At 35.3% G+C, this 20709-nt stretch overlaps 2 long non-coding RNA genes across 2 annotated transcripts; both read right to left on the bottom strand.

Moving 5' to 3' along the window:
• Positions 1-8579: 8579 nt before the first annotated feature.
• Positions 8580-12029, bottom strand: LOC141615031 (uncharacterized). Its single transcript, XR_012529562.1, has 4 exons — positions 11916-12029; positions 11749-11816; positions 10328-10413; positions 8580-8888 (listed from the first exon to the last, which is right to left on the bottom strand). It is a non-coding gene; the product is annotated as an uncharacterized LOC141615031 (long non-coding RNA).
• Positions 12030-14716: 2687 nt separating this feature from the next.
• LOC141615030 (uncharacterized) lies at positions 14717-18154 on the bottom strand. The gene is made up of 4 exons (XR_012529561.1): positions 18050-18154; positions 17885-17950; positions 16469-16554; positions 14717-15025 (listed from the first exon to the last, which is right to left on the bottom strand). It is a non-coding gene; the product is annotated as an uncharacterized LOC141615030 (long non-coding RNA).
• Between the last annotated feature and the right edge of the window lie 2555 nt (positions 18155-20709).

The following is a 20709-nucleotide window of genomic DNA, read 5'->3' as shown; positions in this document are numbered from 1 at the left end:
AATATTAACATTTTCTCTTTTTAAATCATACTTGTAATTAAATTAACAAGATATGACACACAATATCTATATCTTGTTAATATAAATGATTCCAAGACCCAAATTCATATTAACTTAGGGCACGGTGTGCCGAAATACCCTTTATTAACATAACTCGGTGGATTAACCTTTTAATCGATTCTATTTTTAGAACTCTTGGTCGATAAAATTTACATTAATATTTATCTCTAGCCCGAAACACATCCGGAAATCGTCGTGAATACTTTCGTTGAGTACAACCCAAATTTCGAATAAATGTGTCCATAATCCAAACCCATATCAACTTAGGGCACGGTGTGCCGAAATACCCCTCATTAACATGAATTCGGTGGATAGACATTTATCACCCACTTCCCCTACGTAACAAGGTTTGTACCCCGGTAGGGCCGAGTGCACTCCCTCGCGAAATAGGTTTTCATGGTTTCTACTATTTGGTAAGGCTATGTCTCAATTGATTGTTTTAGCGAGAGGTCATGTCAATTTATTATCTATCACGTTTTAAGTGAACTAAAGCGGTGAACTACGATAATTCTAATTGACACGGTCGATATACTCGATTAAATGATAATGCATGTTTTAGTTATGGCGATTTAGCGATGCATGCAACATATAAATTAAATGCAAAACATAAAAATAAATCCTAGTATGGCCTTCCTAAAATAGAAAATCTAATTAACTATTACATATTCGGAAACCAACTCCATTGGTCCCTTGAACTTCGGTTATGGCACGCATCTCGAGGTAACACCGTCTTTATGTATCGCCTTCTTGAGTGACACCGTCTTCAAGGAACTCCGGAATTAATAAATTACATAACAAATTACATAATTTTCTATAATACATTTGTAACTAAAATAAAATAAATCTATTAAATTACAAGACGGTGATACGAGATCACAATAAATTACAACCGAATTGATATTCCCATATATTTCGGGTAATACCAATAAAAAGTAAGGCCATATTAAGTAAAAATTACATAATTCAAAAATTACATAAAATAAAATTATGACAATCATAAATAAAATGCAGCATTATAATATGTATGAACATGCCCAATTTTATGCTAAATCGCCTTTAAGGAGCCAATATCGTATATTACACGGTTTTTACGGATTTGCGTGATTCAACGTTTTATAATCACAAAAATTACATAAATTCATATTTATGCACAAGTTAATTACCCTAACCTCTTAGGACTCAAAATTAGTCTCCACTAACTATTTGACTATAATTAACTCATATTTCTTAAAATTGTTCATTAATGGACCTAAAATTACAATAAAAATGCTATAAACTTCAATTAAATCACAAAAAATTCCAAATAAATTCAAAATTTGAAATTTAAACTTATGAACATTCTGGAAAAATACCATGACACTCATAATGTTCAAAAATTTAGGTTAAAATTTCGTAAAATTATCGGAAAAATTATGTTGCGGTTTATCGGATTTATCAATAAAAACATAAAAACATGAGAAAAATTATATTCATCAACTTTTCAATTTTAGATCTGAAAAAGATAATAAAATGCAACATGTGACGTTTTTCCTTAGTCATGGAGTATGTTTTAGCAATTATTCACTAATTAAGTCACTATTTATGTTATTTTTCATCAAAAATTCATAAATCATGCAAAATGACTTCAATATAGCCTATTATTTTACACACATCTTATAAAATTACATGTGACAACATACTAAATTTCTATGACCAGATTCGAAATTTATCTCATATTAACCTATTTCTCATTTAAATTCGATTTTTATCATGAAAAATCCATATTTCGAGCATAAGAACTCCAAAAATTATGAAACTTTACAGGTCATCTAAAAATAAAACATGTGATAATATATCCAAAAATCACTGATACATTCGAAGTTTAGCTAATTTTAGTCCGAAAATGACATTTTAATCATAAAATCATATTTTTAATGCAATTATTATATAAGATGAACAATAAAAATCCATAAATTAACCAAAATATCCTAAAACCATTTTAGGACCAGAAACTTTAACATGCATAATTTTATTTCGTGATATATCATAATAACACAAATTTACAAGTTTTATATGTTAATCGTATAACTCGGAAAAACTATAACCGATTTGCATGCAAACAACCAAGGCGCTCTGATACCACTTGTTAGAAATCTAGATCTCTTTACTCAATATATTCATATATGTTATAATTTTAATTTAGTCATAAAAATAAAAGGTGATCTTATGCATGCAAACTATAAGAAAAATAAGGAAGAAATCTTCATTCTTACAATGCTTTTTCGGATCTTAAGGGCACAAGAGAGATCTCCTACTCTCTTGTTCTTGAGCTCTCCTTAATGGATGAACTAGGATTCAAGTGTAGAATCCCACCCAAGGAATAATACCCAAGGCAAACTCTTAATCAAATTAATATTATGATTACTAGAACAATATTAATTTATTGTAAAATTGACCCAAAAATATTATTTGGTCTCTCTATGTTTCGGTTAAGAGAGATGGAGGAGGAGGAAGGTTTTATCTTTCTAAAACTCTAATTTTACATAATGAATGAATGAATTACACTAGTGAATATCATAGTGTATATTAGGTAAAAATAAGAAGAAAAACCAAGGTATTTTTCTTCTCAAAAACCGGGTGGAAGAGGCGAAAAGAAGGAGCCAATGCATGCACAAGGTTGCCTTCACAAGAACAAGTAGGCATGCATGGCTAGTATTAGGCAAACATGATTATGTTTACCACTAATATAATTAACCTAATATTTTCCTAATCCTCTCCAATATTTCGGTCATAATAGATAAAATGGATTCCATTTTATCTTTGTCAAATTTGTCAATTTGTCACATGTCATATGTCACATGAAATTGTTATGTATTTTTATCATATTAAAAATCAACGTATTAATAAAAATACGTCATATACAAAATCGACTTAGTAATTCATAATTACTTGTATTGAAATAATTTACCAATTATAAATCACAACATCTTGTATTTATAATAATTTATTCATTCAAATGCAATTGTTTCCTTAAACAATAATTTCATCTAAGTAATAAAACAATTCGATTACTTAGACCGTATCTTATTTAATCAAATTTCAATGAGACACGTAAATATTACTTCCAAAATCGTCCGTCAATTTTAAGTAATTTAATTGACCCGTATCGTCATACGATCAATTAAATGATCAATTAAGAGTGTTACCCTTTCGGTATGACCTAAGGGGATCAACTGGTCACCACCGTCTCACGACAGTAATGTCAAACTCTAGTCAGCCAATCATTACCGATATGTGTGGACCAAATTGACAAGAAAATTACTTCCCAATTGTATTCTTTAAAATGAGACTTAAACATGTGATCATCATGATCAACAGTTGTGATCGCATTATTGTCGGAGGACACATATTCCAACAATCTCCCACTTGTCCTCGACAAGTGTGCGTCACCAATTCTCTTGTCCTATTACTATCTCCCACTCAATGCAAGGTGTCTTTCAGGTCGTACTTGCAAGTGATCATATCGAGAGTGGTTTCCTCGATCTGGAGAATAACTGATTGACCGGATTTATCCACCATGGATACATTCCGAGCGTGGCCACGCATTTCCAGTTCATTACTCCTCGAGTGGCCCTGAGATATTGTTATAACCCTGACTAGGGTGGACAATTCCTATCGCACTCATTCCCTTCGACTAGCCACAACAATCATAACCCAAAATATGCCCATTTGACCCCATTTACGAAGGTCGTAGTAACACAAATCAAAGTTAATCTGAAACTGTGCCATCTTAGGCGAATAGTCTTTAGTCAAAAGAATCGACTCATTTGATTACTATAGTAGCTCTCGCCACGACCAGGCTATATAAATTTGCCAGAACTCTATAAGCGGTCATAAGGCCCGACAAAATGTTCCTAACAATCACTTTATGTGATCGACTAGTCATCTCACATGACTCTATGGCACTTGAACTTTCCATCAATCGCATCACACTCTAGTCACTTCGAGATGTCACCTCATACAAGTGACTATGCGCAAATACTATGTTAATCCGTGTTCACTTTAACGGGGTTTAATTGTCACTACAACCCGTTTGGATGTAACAATGTATAAATTAAAGATAAAAGACAAATGTGATTATGAACATGAACAAAAACAACACTTTTTATTTCATTTCAAAATCTAACAAAAACTTGGTACACGTTTAAGTCCCATGGACGCAACATGTCCATCATGCTTGGCCTGCGATAAAGGCTTGGTGAGCGGATCGGCTATGTTGTCATCCGTCCCAACCTTACAAATCACAATTTCCTTTCTTTCAATGAAATCTCTTATTACATGATATTTTCTAAGTACATGTCTAGATCTATAACTAGACTTTGGCTCCTTAGCTTGGAAGATCGTCCCACTATTATCACAATAGAGAGTGATGGTATCATTGGCGGTAGGTACTACTCTTAGACCTTCCATGAATTGCCTGATCCACACAGCTTCCTTGGCGAGCTTCGATGCTTTGCAATGTACTCACCTCTGTTGTTGAATCCGCGATTCTGACTTCCTTGAAGCTTCTCCAGCTTACGGCACCACCATTGAGCATGAAAACGAAACCAGCTTGTGATTTCATGTCATCTCTATCCGTTTGAAAACTCGAGTCCGTGTATCCATTAACACGTAGCTCAGTGTCTCCTCCAAACACTAAGATAGAATCCTTAGTTCTTCTCAAGTACATAAGGATGTTCTTGACGGCTATCCAGTGACTCTCTCCTGGATTTCCTTGATATCTACTCGTCATACTCAAGGCATACGAGACATCAGGACATGTGTATATCATGGCGTACATGATTGATCCAACAGCGGAAGCATAAGGGATCGTCTTCATGCGTTCAACATCATGGGGTTCGGAGGGAGATTGAGTCTTGCTCAATATCGTCCCAGTTACCATAGGTACCAAACCCCTTTTGGATTTGTCCATGCTGAACCGTCGAAGAATCTTATCAACATAAGACTCTTGACTTAGTGCCAATATCCTCTTGGATCTATCTCTATGGATCCGGATACCTAATATGCGTTGTGCTTCTCCTAAATCCTTCATTTGGAAGTGGTTACCTAACCACTTCTTAACAGAAGACAACATCGGAATATCATTTCCAATGAGTAGTATGTCATCGACATACAAGATTAGGAACACAACATTGCTCCCACTAAATTTCATGTATAAACATGGTTCCTCAACACTTCGAGTGAAACCATTCTCCTTTATAACATGATTGAATCGATGATTCCAACTTCTAGATGCTTGCTTAAGACCATAAATGGATCTCTTAAGTTTGCACACTTCGTTAGGATTTTTAGAATCAACAAAATCTTCGGGTTGTATCATGTACACCTCGTCTTCTAAATGCCTATTTAGAAAAGCGGTTTTGACATCCATTTGCCATATTTCATAATAATGAAATGCGGCGATCGCTAACAAAATCCGTATGGATCTTAGCATGGCTACGGGGGCGAAGGTCTCATCATAATGGAGACCTTGGACTTGGGTAAATCCTTTTGCCACTAGCCTAGCTTTGTAGACATCATCATGTCCCTCTATGCCATTCTTGAATTTGAATATCCATTTGCATTGAAGAGGTCTTGCCGCTTTAGGCAAATCTACCAAGTCCCAAACTTGGTTTTCATGCATAGAATCCATTTCGGACTTCATGGCTTCAAGCCATAAGGAGGAATTTGGACTAGAGATTGCGGCCTTGTAGGTGGCGGGCTTGTCACTATCTATAAGCAACACATCGAGTGTTCCATCTTCTTCGATAAGTCCCACATATCGATCGGGATGGCGAATAACTCGGCCCGTTCTTCTAAGAGGAGGAGGAATAACCGCGTTAGATGACGAAGGAACTTCTTCTTGCGTCTCTATCTCGGTTTGTGGCTCTTGAACTTCATCAAGTTCAAAATTTCTCCCACTCTGTCTCCTAGAAATAAAATCACTTTCTAGGAAGACAGCATCTCGAGACACAAACACTTTGTTCTCTTGCGGCTTATAGAAGTTATAGCCTCGTGAGGCCATGGGATATCCTACAAAAATGCATTTTTCGGATCGTGGTGCCAACTTATTATCATTTTTAATTTTGACATAAGCATCACAACCCCAAATTTTCATATGGGATAGATTTGGAACCTTTTCTCTCCATATCTCATATGGAGTCTTTTCAGTTGCTTTGGTTGGACTTACGTTCAAAGATTTTATTGCGGTTTGAATTGTGAATCCCCAAAACGAGTTCGGTAACTCGGTTTGACTCATCATCGATCGAACCATATCAAGTAGGGTTCGATTCCTCCTTTCGGCAACACCATTGAGTTGTGGTGTTCCGGGTGGAGTAAGTTGTGATATAATACCACAACCTTTCAAGTGTGAATCAAATTCAAGGCTAAGATACTCTCCACCACGATCGGATCGTAGTGCCTTAATCCTTTTGTTCAATTGGTTCTCTACTTCGTTTTGAAATTCTTTGAATTTCTCAAACGCTTCACTTTTATGTTTCATCAAATAGATATACCCATATCTACTCAAGTCATCGGTGAAGGTTATGAAGTAGTCATAATTTCCACGAGCGGTGATACTCATTGGTCCACACACATCGGTATGTATGAGTCCTAATAGTTCATTAGCTCGTGTCCCTTTACAACTAAAAGGATTACGAGTCATTTTGGCAAGTAGGCAATATTCGCATGTACCATATGATTGATAATCAAATGGTGTAATCAAATTACTTGAAATTAATCTTTTAATGCGATTCTCGTTTATGTGACCTAACCGACAATGCCAAATGAACGATTTATTTGGGTCACTTGATTTGAGTTTCTTTGATTGAATGTTATAGACATCATTAATTGGACTTGAGGTCTCTAAAATGTAAATGCCATTGATGGAAGAAGCTTGGCCTATAACCAAATCATTCCTTGAAATAGTACAACGATTGTTCTTAATGACAAAACAAAATCCATCCATGTCTAGCATAGCGATAGAAATAATGTTTTTAGAGAGTATAGGCACATAAAAACAATTATGTAAATACAACTTAAATCCATTAGGCAAAGCTAATACATAAGTTCCTTTGGATTCGGCCGCTACTCGAGCTCCATTTCCAAGGCGTAGATCCACATCTCCTTTGCTAAGCCTCTTCACGTCTCTTAAACCCTGTAAATGATTACAAAGGTGAGAACCACAACCGGTATCCAGTACCCATGTCGTAGTGGAAGTATAATTTATATCAATAACATAAATTTCCTTAGGAATTTTACCTTTTGGAACGATGATTCCTTCCCTTATATTTCGCAAATATATCGGACAATTCCTAAGCCAATGTCCCATGCCATAGCAATAATGGCACTCATCATTAACTTGCTTGAAGTTTTTCACTTTCTTTCCCTTCTTCTTGAACTTTTTGCCCTTTGAAGCAAGAACTTGATTGCTTGAGCTCCCACTAGTTTTGGCATCTTTATCTTCCAGAGACAAAGACCCTATAGATTGTATGAGGTAGTCTTCCTGAGACGGGCTCACACGAGATCTAGTAGTAGTAGGTGGTCTAGTAGAAGTGATGAAGTTAAGGTTTCCATCCGAACCTATCCCAAAATGAAGTTCTCTAGTAGTGTCAAAATCATTGTTGGAGCAAACGTCGTCAAAAACATTGTGGTATGACTCAATAGTTATTGGTGCGGTAGCGTTTGATGGATTCATTGTAATGAACTACAAATATGGAGGAAAAGGAAATATTAACCTTTTGTCTTTTTAAATCATACTTGTAATTAAATTAACAAGATATGAACATTTATATAGTGACCTCTACCCAACTATTATAAATGATTCCAAGACCCAAATTCATATTAACTTAGGGCACGGTTTGCCGAAATACCCTTCATTAACATAACTCGGTGGATTAACCTTTTAATCGATTCTACTTTTAGAACTCTTGGTCGATAAAATTTACATTAATATTTATCTCTAGCCCGAAACACATCCGGAAATCGTCGTGAATACTTTCGTTGAGTACAACCTAAATTTCGAATAAATGTGTCCATAATCCAAACCCATATCAACTTAGGGCACGGTGTGCCGAAATACCCCTCATTAACATGAATTCGGTGGATAGACATTTATCACCCACTTCCCCTACGTAACAAGGTTTGTACCCCGGTAGGGCCGAGTGCACTCCCTCGCGAAATAGGTTTTCATGGTTTCTACTATTTGGTAAGGCTATGTCTCAATTGATTGTTTTAGCGAGAGGTCATGTCAATTTATTATCTATCACGTTTTAAGTGAACTAAAGCGGTGAACTACGATAATTTTAATTGACACGGTCGATATACTCGATTAAATGATAATGCATGTTTTAGTTATGGCGATTTAGCGATGCATGCAACATATAAATTAAATGCAAAACATAAAAATAAATCCTAGTATGGCCTTCCTAAAATAGAAAATGTGACACCCTCATTTATTGCGGAAAAGTAAACACGTAAATTCTACAGAAAAACTGGTAGGATATGTTTGTAATTGGTTCAACTAGCCAAAAACCTGTAATTTCAAAAATTTTCTAAACCAATCACAACATTTCCAACATTCCCAAGAGGCGGGTGCCAAAACCTGCAATGCTAACGAACTACTTTACATGCCATAGCTAACGATAAGAAAATGTAATGATACAAACCCAAAATAGAAAAGGGAGACATATGTCCCTAAAATGTATGTGACATAAAAAGGGTTTAAGGTCACAATGAAATAAAACCAGTCTAGGTTCCAGGGTTACTTTACTCGCTAGCTCGTCCGTGTACCCCATATATGCATCACCTACCTGTCATTCGCATTTTATACAAATACGAAAGCCACAGTCAGTGGGGAGTAACTCCGAGTTCTCCCAGCCACGAAATGTCATAATTAATATAACATGTAAACATAAGAATATGAATACGAATCACACACTGCCTTAGCATATAGATGCTAAGGCAATCGTGCTTATCATGAACAACAATATAACAACACATAGTCCTAGCATGTGAATACTAGACCGACTCATACTACACTATCATGTGAATCACATAACATCCAGGAATCCAAACTCTATCAACCATAGCCGGCTTGCATCTCACCTTCTATGATTCATAGAATCATCAAACAAGAAAGGGCAATATATCAAAGACAGGCATAAGTTCTTAGTCCCGTCAATAGTCACTTTGTAACTCAAGTCTATACCACGAGGTAGGGAAGGTAATCGAACCGGTTTCTTGGCTCAGCGGTTACTATTAAGAAAACATGGCCAAGAGACAACACAACCCTAGCCTAAAATCTGCGCAGACCTAGACATGCGGATACACACCACCGCACCCAAGACTCACAACTTTTTTTAAAACAAAGTGAAGTGAGTACCCTAAGGACACCACCGAAGGGTCGGCTAGTACTTAAGCTGACCCCATACTATCAAAATAAGTACCGAGGTCATGCCCCAACTTGGATATAAATCCACTAGTCAGGAACACAAAGGCTATCAAGCAGTGAACATATACTCGTCAAAGACTATAAAGACCTATCTATGATGAAGGCCGAAATACTCACCTAGGACCTAGTCACAGCTAGTCCCAGCTTGAATATTTTAGCCCACACCACCCAAGACTCACCACATAAGTCAAGTAAGACACCCACTTAACCTTAAGAGGGCAAAAAGTCCTACTTACCAACATAAATTCTAACATTCTATCATGTGAAAGCTATATAAATGTCTATTTACAGCATACAATCCCAACAGTTCCTCAATAAGAATTCAATACTAATTTCCAATCCTAGCAATTATAACAATATAAAAGGCTTTAGGGGAAACTAGGGCCATTTCTACAATACAAGTCACTATTAAATTCAATAAACTATACATGTGAACAAAAGCTTGGTCAATGGCCTAAAACAAGAAAAAGGCCGATTATCTAAATCATTCAACCGAATTTTTACCCGCAACCCCAGCCCTGCGACAGGTACGGGTCAAATTGCGGCTGACCAATCACTCAATTAACTGACATCGCATCAGTCAAAGGGACTAAGGCTCAGTTTTCGGCACAATCAACAAAACATTACCATTATAGCTATAAAATTCATTTCCATACTAATATGTGAACTTGTACTTACAAAAGACATGAATTTGACTCATATTTTCATGTGAAATAAACTACTCAAATAACATTCACAAAATCACACAAGAAAACAAAGAATGTGACATTTATTCGTCGAGTAACTCGGAATAGTTACCTTACGCTAGCAAAGAGACAAGTAAAAACTTGAGAAAGCTTCAAAAACCCAAAACTACTCTTCATCTTCAACCCCATATGAGCCACCTAAAATAATTATGTGAAAGGACGATATTAACGAATTATCTTTATATAAAATATGAGACGTAAATTAATTTAATTATATTTTAAATAAACCAAACTAGCGTCAAAATAATTTATAGATACGGCCCAAACTCGCGACTTAGCCGAGCCATTTGCCTAGGCCACGGCCAAAGCCATCGCCTTAGGCCACGGCCAGGCCACTGCCTAGGCCACGGCCAGGCCACGGCCACGCTAGCTATCTTTGCTAGGGTCTGCCAAAGCTACAGCCACGGCCAGTGCGGAGGCCACGGCCAGGCTACACCCTCTTGTCCCGGCCGTCTTAGGACGGTTTCCTAGGCCAAACCACGACGGATACCACCCAAACAAAAGACCCAAACCCAACATGTACATGTACTTGAGACGTTAGCAAAGAGGTTGGTTCAATTTAACATAAAGAAACCTGTCAAAACAGCCCGCTAAAATCGCTCGACAAAACCCATTTTCATGGTTCAAAAAGCTCATTTGTGACCGTCTTAAGACGAAATTTTAAGCATTAAAATGATAGTATTCACCCAATTAAATTACCCAACATAATCACCCACTTCACCATGAATCCAAAGGTACCAACTTTTCTCAAAATGGATAAATAAAACTTGTATAAAACCGTCTCAAACCAACACCACATGAACATTCAATTATGAAAATTTCCCCAAATTATGACCATACGAGTCTTAGTCAAAGAAATCGACAATTTAAACACAATACTCTTGTAAAAGATTTCCACAAAACCTATTAACACCAAAACCAAATAGAGTGTCCTGGCAATATGTCGAAAATCAATTTCAATGGCTAAGCTCTTTATCCTTTTCAAATTCGTACAAATTCTATCAATCCTAGTTATCAGCACTATCACCAATTTCACCAACCAATATGTTAATCACAAGATTAAGTGGTCAACTAATAATGAGCCAAAACCAAGAGTAGACGATAACCCCTGCAAAGTCACTCTTGAACATTAAGATTTATTCCTTGATAAGTCCATAATTTCTTTGACTACTAGCTTAAGCCATCACACTAAATTACTAATCATTCCAATACAAATAATTCCAAATAATAATGATAAAGCTACTACTCAACTTCTCGTCATGTACTTGATGTACCACTAGGCAATAACTAAGCACAATTCCAACCATCCGTCCGTATAATACGTTGCTAGCAATTTCTTATTCTAATCAGTAATCAAAACCTTCAAAGCCTAAATTTCTAATAGCACAATCCGTATAACTCACAAATTGACCTCATTGATAATCTCAACCCCGAACAATAATAAGAATAATAGGATCGGTTGAATCGTGTTACCTTAAACGCCCCTTATTCTTCGAATAAATGGTCCACAAGGCACGAGCCTCACCCCGGGTCTTCGAATCCTTCATAAAAGGGCAAGAAAACGGAATAAAGAAGCTAAAAGACGACACTTTTATAAGACGGCGAAAGACGAAACCACTACAAAAAGGAGACTTTCTTACCTTAAAAGGAGGAGGAAGGAAAGGGGAAGAGAATGGTACAAAAATTACGGAATTTGGTCGAGAAATGGGCCGGGATCTGAGGTTTTTGCGATCGAAAAATGGTGACGGTGCTATGTTGTTCTTGCTGCTGTTGTTTATTCGAAATGAAGGAAAAGAAGAAAAGAGGGAGTATGTGTGTGTGTGCATTTACACGGTCCACAACAAAAAAAAAATAATAATAATAATAATTAGACACCAGCTAGCTTGCTAGCTTCTAATTATACGTACGTTTCTTCATCGTTAAGTAATTTCGTTCGTTTTTAAAACCGTCTCGAGTCAATAAAAATCGGTTTTTAGTAAAAGTTTCAGTAATAAAACGGAATTAATAATAAATAAATTTAATGAGTGAAAATAAAATAAACTCAGCTAGTTAACGGAAATAATACGATATCAGCTTGAATCGGAATTATTAACGATTTTTACTAAATTAGCGGATATTAATAAAAATTGCTAATTTAGTGAAATAAGCTCAAAATAGCTAATTGGACGGTTTTGTTCCCAAAATCCATCTCGGGTTTACTTAAAACAACTTTCATAAGGACTCGTAAAGAAACGGAAATTATTAAATAAATAAACTCGAACTAACTTTAAATAAACTTATTAATGATTATTAAAATTAACGTATCGAATTATGATGAATTAACTAATTAGCTAAGAAAATAAATATATAAATTGTTAACCAACGAAATTAAATATAAAGTAGCAATTAAAAGAATTTTATCCAACTTATTAAAATACGGGGTGTTACAATCACCCCATCTTTTTAAAAAGTTTCGTCCTCGAAACTTGAAAGTAGAAATGGAAGGTTATGAAAATAAAACTGGAATTGAGATCGGTAACTAAAACATTTAAAAGGTTACTTATTGTAAGAATCAAAATTTTTTTCAAGAATTTCAACTAAAATTTTCCGACAGAACCAGACTCTCATCAGCGGAACGGAAGTGTTCTCGTTACGTATTCAAGAACATCACATTCCAAATCAAAGATAAGGTCAAAAGGCAAATTATTTGTATAAGTCAAAATCAAAATACCTTCAAAAACATTAATGAAGAGTTTTCAAAAATATAAGTCTCATTCATGGAACGGAAATGCTCTTGTCGCGCACACAAGAACGCTAACTTTTCCAAGTCAGAGACAGATTTAAAACAAATACTATTCGCCGACAAGCGTAGAACAAGTTATCAAACGTTTCCAATAACTAGTTCTAACATCCGATCAACGTTAAAATCAAAATAAGGGAAAGGTAATCTCCTCAAATGTTCTTTTGCAAAAAGCCAAAGTAGAAATAAAGGTTTCACCTTTAAACTAAAAGGGGAGTTAAATTTCTGAAATATAATATTAAACTTTGACAGAGGCATCATAATAGATCAAAGTGAATAGAAATTGGATAAAATTTACAAAAATCTCAGGTTTAGCAACTCCAAACCATGATAAAGAAGTCTATACTCAAAGAACAATTAGAGAATTAAATCGAATTTTCATTTTCCAAATCTTTACAAATAGGGAAAATTTTGTAATAGTAACATAAATTTTTAACAACGAACCAAAAATAGTAGTTTGAAATATTTAGAAATCGTGTGAAATGAAAAGTAAGTTAGTCATCATAGATACAAGTATGCTAAGAGGGTTCAAGCTTAACCAACAAAAGAGGTATGATGAACTTCCTAAGGATAAGAATTGAAGTCAAATTTACAAGGATGTCAAAGATAGAGTTTCACAATATACGAGTGTCAAACTTAAAGGAGGAGCAAGATGAAGCGAGGAAAGGAGGTATGAACGGTAACGCTTATGATCGAGGAGAAAGGGAATTTAGACAACAAGGAAACTTAAGCAACATGTCAGGGTGTGAGACTAAAAGAGTCGAATCATAAAGATAACTAGTTAACAACCAGTAAGAGATATTAGAATTAGGGAGGTATTCAAGACAAGGAATTAACGAATAAACTTTTATACTTAAGAGTCAAATCCAACCAAGGTTAACACCTCACAAAAGAAAGAGAACTATCTAAAAGGCGTTAAGGGAGGATTAGCAAGGGTGAAAGGACAAGTTGGGAGGATACAAATGTAACTTCCTAGGAAGAAGAATAGAGAGTTTAAAAGAAGGATAGGCACCAAGAGATTAAGAATAAGGCAAGATACACAAATAATAAGGAACATCTTCAAGGAAGGAAAAGCATTCTTCAATACTTGAACAAATCTTCAATCTTCGGCAAAAGGCACTAAATCTTGATCTTCGTAAAATATAAGTGTCCTTTCAATGGAACGGAGATACTCTTGGCGATCACTCAAGAACATCAATATTCCAATTCAAAGACATAAAAATACATTTTTACACCAACAAATGATAAAACTAATTATCAGACGTCTCCAATAACAAGCTTTAACACTAATTGACGTTAAAACCAGTGAAAAACATTAAAATATTTTCAAAACCTTTAGTTCCAAATTTTTTTATAATAAGGGTAATAACTCCATTAGCTATAGATAAGCTCACGGTCATTGATCCAAGAACGCAACAATTATTAAATGACAATCAACAAACATGTTAGTACCTAACAAAGAACAAACACAAAGAGACTACAACATAAGATCCTAAATCTACCCATCCTACCCATCTCTCAAGTTTATTATTTTAATGTCAAGTTATTTATATTGGGGTGCACAAACGTGCGTCGGAAGCAAATATGCTCTGATACCAACTGTGACACCCTCATTTATTGCGGAAAAGTAAACACGTAAATTCTACAGAAAAACTGGTAGGATATGTTTGTAATTGGTTCAACTAGCCAAAAACCTGTAATTTCAAAAATTTTCTAAACCAATCACAACATTTCCAACATTCCCAAGAGGCGGGTGCCAAAACCTGCAATGCTAACGAACTACTTTACATGCCATAGCTAACGATAAGAAAATGTAATGATACAAACCCAAAATAGAAAAGGGAGACATATGTCCCTAAAATGTATGTGACATAAAAAGGGTTTAAGGTCACAATGAAATAAAACCAGTCTAGGTTCCAGGGTTACTTTACTCGCTAGCTCGTCCGTGTACCCCATATATGCATCACCTACCTGTCATTCGCATTTTATACAAATACGAAAGCCACAGTCAGTGGGGAGTAACTCCGAGTTCTCCCAGCCACGAAATGTCATAATTAATATAACATGTAAACATAAGAATATGAATACGAATCACACACTGCCTTAGCATATAGATGCTAAGGCAATCGTGCTTATCATGAACAACAATATAACAACACATAGTCCTAGCATGTGAATACTAGACCGACTCATACTACACTATCATGTGAATCACATAACATCCAGGAATCCAAACTCTATCAACCATAGCCGGCTTGCATCTCACCTTCTATGATTCATAGAATCATCAAACAAGAAAGGGCAATATATCAAAGACAGGCATAAGTTCTTAGTCCCGTCAATAGTCACTTTGTAACTCAAGTCTATACCACGAGGTAGGGAAGGTAATCGAACCGGTTTCTTGGCTCAGCGGTTACTATTAAGAAAACATGGCCAAGAGACAACACAACCCTAGCCTAAAATCTGCGCAGACCTAGACATGCGGATACACACCACCGCACCCAAGACTCACAACTTTTTTTTAAAACAAAGTGAAGTGAGTACCCTAAGGACACCACCGAAGGGTCGGCTAGTACTTAAGCTGACCCCATACTATCAAAATTAGTACCTGAGGTCATGCCCCAACTTGGATAAACATCCACTAGTCAGGAACACAAAGGCTATCAAGCAGTGAACATATACTCGTCAAAGACTATAAAGACCTATCTATGATGAAGGCCGAAATACTCACCTAGGACCTAGTCACAAAATAGTCCCGGCTTGAATATTTTAGCCCACACCACCCAAGACTCACCACATAAGTCAAGTAAGACACCCACTTAACCTTAAGAGGGCAAAAAGTCCTACTTACCAACATAAATTCTAACATTCTATCATGTGAAAGCTATATAAATGTCTATTTACAGCATACAATCCCAACAGTTCCTCAATAAGAATTCAATACTAATTTCCAATCCTAGCAATTATAACAATATAAAAGGCTTTAGGGGAAACTAGGGCCATTTCTACAATACAAGTCACTATTAAATTCAATAAACTATACATGTGAACAAAAGCTTGGTCAATGGCCTAAAACAAGAAAAAGGCCGATTATCTAAATCATTGTATCAGAGTTTTTACCCGCAACCCCAGCCCTGCGACAGGTACGGGTCAAATTGCGGCTGACCAATCACTCAATTAACTGACATCGCATCAGTCAAAGGGACTAAGGCTCAGTTTTCGGCACAATCAACAAAACATTACCATTATAGCTATAAAATTCATTTCCATACTAATATGTGAACTTGTACTTACAAAAGACATGAATTTGACTCATATTTTCATGTGAAATAAACTACTCAAATAACATTCACAAAATCACACAAGAAAACAAAGAATGTGACATTTATTCGTCGAGTAACTCGGAATAGTTACCTTACGCTAGCAAAGAGACAAGTAAAAACTTGAGAAAGCTTCAAAAACCCAAAACTACTCTTCATCTTCAACCCCATATGAGCCACCTAAAATAATTATGTGAAAGGACGATATTAACGAATTATCTTTATATAAAATATGAGACGTAAATTAATTTAATTATATTTTAAATAAACCAAACTAGCGTCAAAATAATTTATAGATACGGCCCAAACTCGCGACTTAGCCAGGCCACTGCCTAGGCCACGGCCAGGCCACTGCCTAGGCCACGGCCAGGCCACTGCCTAGGCCACGGCCAGGCCACAGCTAGCTACTGCTAGGCTGCTGCCAGGCTACAGCAGGCCACGGCCAGGCTGCAGTAGGCCACAGCCAGGCTACACCCTACTGTCCAGCCGTCTTAGGACGGTTTCCTAGGCCAAACCACGACTGATACCACCCAAACAAAAGACCCAAACCCAACATGTACATGTACTTGAGACGTTAGCAAAGAGGTTGGTTCAATTTAACATAAAGAAACCTGTCAAAACAGCCCGCTAAAACTGCTCGACAAAACCCATTTTCATGGTTCAAAAAGCTCATTTGTGACCGTCTTAAGACGAAATTTTAAGCATTAAAATGATAGTATTCACCCAATTAAATTACCCAACATAATCACCCACTTCACCATGAATCCAAAGGTACCAACTTTTCTCAAAATGGATAAATAAAACTTGTATAAAACCGTCTCAAACCAACACCACATGAACATTCAATTATGAAAATTTCCCCAAATTATGACCATACGAGTCTTAGTCAAAGAAATCGACAATTTAAACACAATACTCTTGTAAAAGATTTCCACAAAACCTATTAACACCAAAACCAAATAGAGTGTCCTGGCAATATGTCGAAAATCAATTTCAATGGCTAAGCTCTTTATCCTTTTCAAATTCGTACAAATTCTATCAATCCTAGTTATCAGCACTATCACCAATTTCACCAACCAATATGTTAATCACAAGATTAAGTGGTCAACTAATAATGAGCCAAAACCAAGAGTAGACGATAACCCCTGCAAAGTCACTCTTGAACATTAAGATTTATTCCTTGATAAGTCCATAATTTCTTTGACTACTAGCTTAAGCCATCACACTAAATTACTAATCATTCCAATACAAATAATTCCAAATAATAATGATAAAGCTACTACTCAACTTCTCGTCATGTACTTGATGTACCACTAGGCAATAACTAAGCACAATTCCAACCATCCGTCCGTATAATACGTTGCTAGCAATTTCTTATTCTAATCGAGAATCAAAACCTTCAAAGCCTAAATTTCTAATAGCACAATCCGTATAACTCACAAATTGACCTCATTGATAATCTCAACCCCGAACAATAATAAGAATAATAGGATCGGTTGAATCGTGTTACCTTAAACGCCCCTTATTCTTCGAATAAATGGTCCACAAGGCACGAGCCTCACCCCGGTCTTGAATCCTTCATAAAAGGGCAAGAAAACGGAATAAAGAAGCTAAAAGACGACACTTTTATAAGACGGCGAAAGACGAAACCACTACAAAAAGGAGACTTTCTTACCTTAAAAGGAGGAGGAAGGAAAGGGGAAGAGAATGGTACAAAAATTACGGAATTTGGTCGAGAAATGGGCCGGGATCTGAGGTTTTTGCGATCGAAAAATGGTGACGGTGCTATGTTGTTCTTCTTCTTTTTGTTTATTCGAAATGAAGGAAAAGAAGAAAAGAGGGAGTATGTGTGTGTGTGCATTTACACGGTCCACAACAAAAAAAAAATAATAATAATAATAATTAGACACCAGCTAGCTTGCTAGCTTCTAATTATACGTACGTTTCTTCATCGTTAAGTAATTTCGTTCGTTTTTAAAACCGTCTCGAGTCAATAAAAATCGGTTTTTAGTAAAAGTTTCATAATAAAAAACGGAATTAATAATAAATAAATTTAATGAGTGAAAATAAAATAAACTCAGCTAGTTAACGGAAATAATACGATATCAGCTTGAATCGGAATTATTAACGATTTTTACTAAATTAGCGGATATTAATAAAAATTGCTAATTTAGTGAAATAAGCTCAAAATAGCTAATTGGACGGTTTTGTTCCCAAAATCCATCTCGGGTTTACTTAAAACAACTTTCATAAGGACTCGTAAAGAAACGGAAATTATTAAATAAATAAACTCGAACTAACTTTAAATAAACTTATTAATGATTATTAAAATTAACGTATCGAATTATGATGAATTAACTAATTAGCTAAGAAAATAAATATATAAATTGTTAACCAACGAAATTAAATATAAAGTAGCAATTAAAAGAATTTTATCCAACTTATTAAAATACGGGGTGTTACAGAAAATCTAATTAACTATTACATATTCGGACACCAACTCCATTGGTCCCTTGAACTTCGGTTATGGCACGCATCTCGAGGTAACACCGTCTTTATGTATCGCCTTCTTGAGTGACACCGTCTTCAAGGAACTCCGGAATTAATAAATTACATAACAAATTACATAATTTCCTATTATACATTTGTAACTAAAATAAAATAAATCTATTAAATTACAAGACGGTGATACGAGATCACAATAAATTACAACCGAATTGATATTCCCATACATTTCGGGTAATACCAATAAAAAGTAAGGCCATACTAAGTAAAAATTACATAATTCAAAAGTTACATAAAATAAAATTATGACAATCATAAATAAAATGCAGCATTATAATATGTATGAACATGCCTAATTTTATGCTAAATCGCCTTTAAGGAGCCAATATCGTATATTACACGGTTTTTACGGATTTGCGTGATTCAACGTTTTATAATCACAAAAATTACATAAATTCATATTTATGCACAAGTTAATTACCCTGACCTCTTAGGACTCAAAATTAGTCTCCACTAACTATTTGACTATAATTAACTCATATTTCTTAAAATTGTTCATTAATGGACCTAAAATTACAATAAAAATGCTATAAACTTCAATTAAATCACAAAAAATTCCAAATAAATTCAAAATTTGAAATTTAAACTTATGAATATTCTGGAAAAATACCATGACACTCATAATGTTCAAAAACTTAGGTTAAAATTTCGTAAAATTATCGGAAAAACTATGTTGCGGTTTATCGGATTTATCAATAAAAACATGAGAAAAATTATATTCATCAACTTTTCAATTTTAGATCTGAAAAAGATAATAAAATGCAACATGTGACGTTTTTCCTTAGTCATGGAGTATGTTTTAGCAATTATTCACTAATTAAGTCACTATTTATGTTATTTTTCATCAAAAATTCATAAATCATGCAAAAAGACTTCAATATAGCCTATTATTTTACACACATCTTGTAAAATTGCATGTGACAACATACTAAATTTCTATGACCAGATTCAAAATGTATCTCATATTAACCTATTTCTCATTTAAATTCGATTTTTATCATGAAAAATCCATATTTCGAGCATAAGAACTCCAAAAATTATGAAACTTTACAGGTCATCTAAAAATAAAACATGTGATAACATATCCAAAAATCACTGGAAAATTCGAAGTTTAGCTAATTTTAGTCCGAAAATGACATTTTAATCATAAAATCATATTTTTAATGCCATTTGATACCCGTCGTTGTGAGTACCAAAAATAAGATTTATAATTTCCTATTAAGACTAACCTAGGCTAGTGCTAACAGGGTCGAACCACAAGGAGGCAGACGTAATTTCTAGCTGTCAAATAAAAGTCTAAGGTAACGATTATGGGGGTTGATTTGGGTTGGTCTATAACTAAGAGTAAATAAAGACAATAACTAAAAAGACGGATTAAACAGATAAAGAAGGGGTATTAGGATGGTCGGTTCACTATAGTTTCGGCGGCAGCATACTAAGTGGGTCTGAATCGAACACATGTGAGGCGGGAAAACAAGAGGTCCTCTCGGTCCACTCTTAACAGATAACATCTTTCGATCTCACTGTAAGTCCCTAATATCACTAATACTGACTCTCGTCCTGAAAAGTGACTAACGGTCTAAACTATACCTATCTTTCGATCTTAGCACAGTTTAGTCATCTTAATTGGTGATCTAACAACTTTCCCTATCTTTCGATCTAATGGGTCAGTTATAAATTAAGCATCTAACTGGTCGCATGCATTCGATTCGTTAAATACAACATTAAAAACAATTAAAACGAAAGGTAACCTCACGTGGTCAGTCGATC

Source organism: Silene latifolia, chromosome 11, assembly GCF_048544455.1.
Source record: "Silene latifolia isolate original U9 population chromosome 11, ASM4854445v1, whole genome shotgun sequence".
Lineage (NCBI taxonomy): Eukaryota > Viridiplantae > Streptophyta > Magnoliopsida > Caryophyllales > Caryophyllaceae > Silene > Silene latifolia.
Note: the sequence above shows the minus strand (reverse complement) of the source record. Positions and strands in the feature narration are given on the sequence as shown.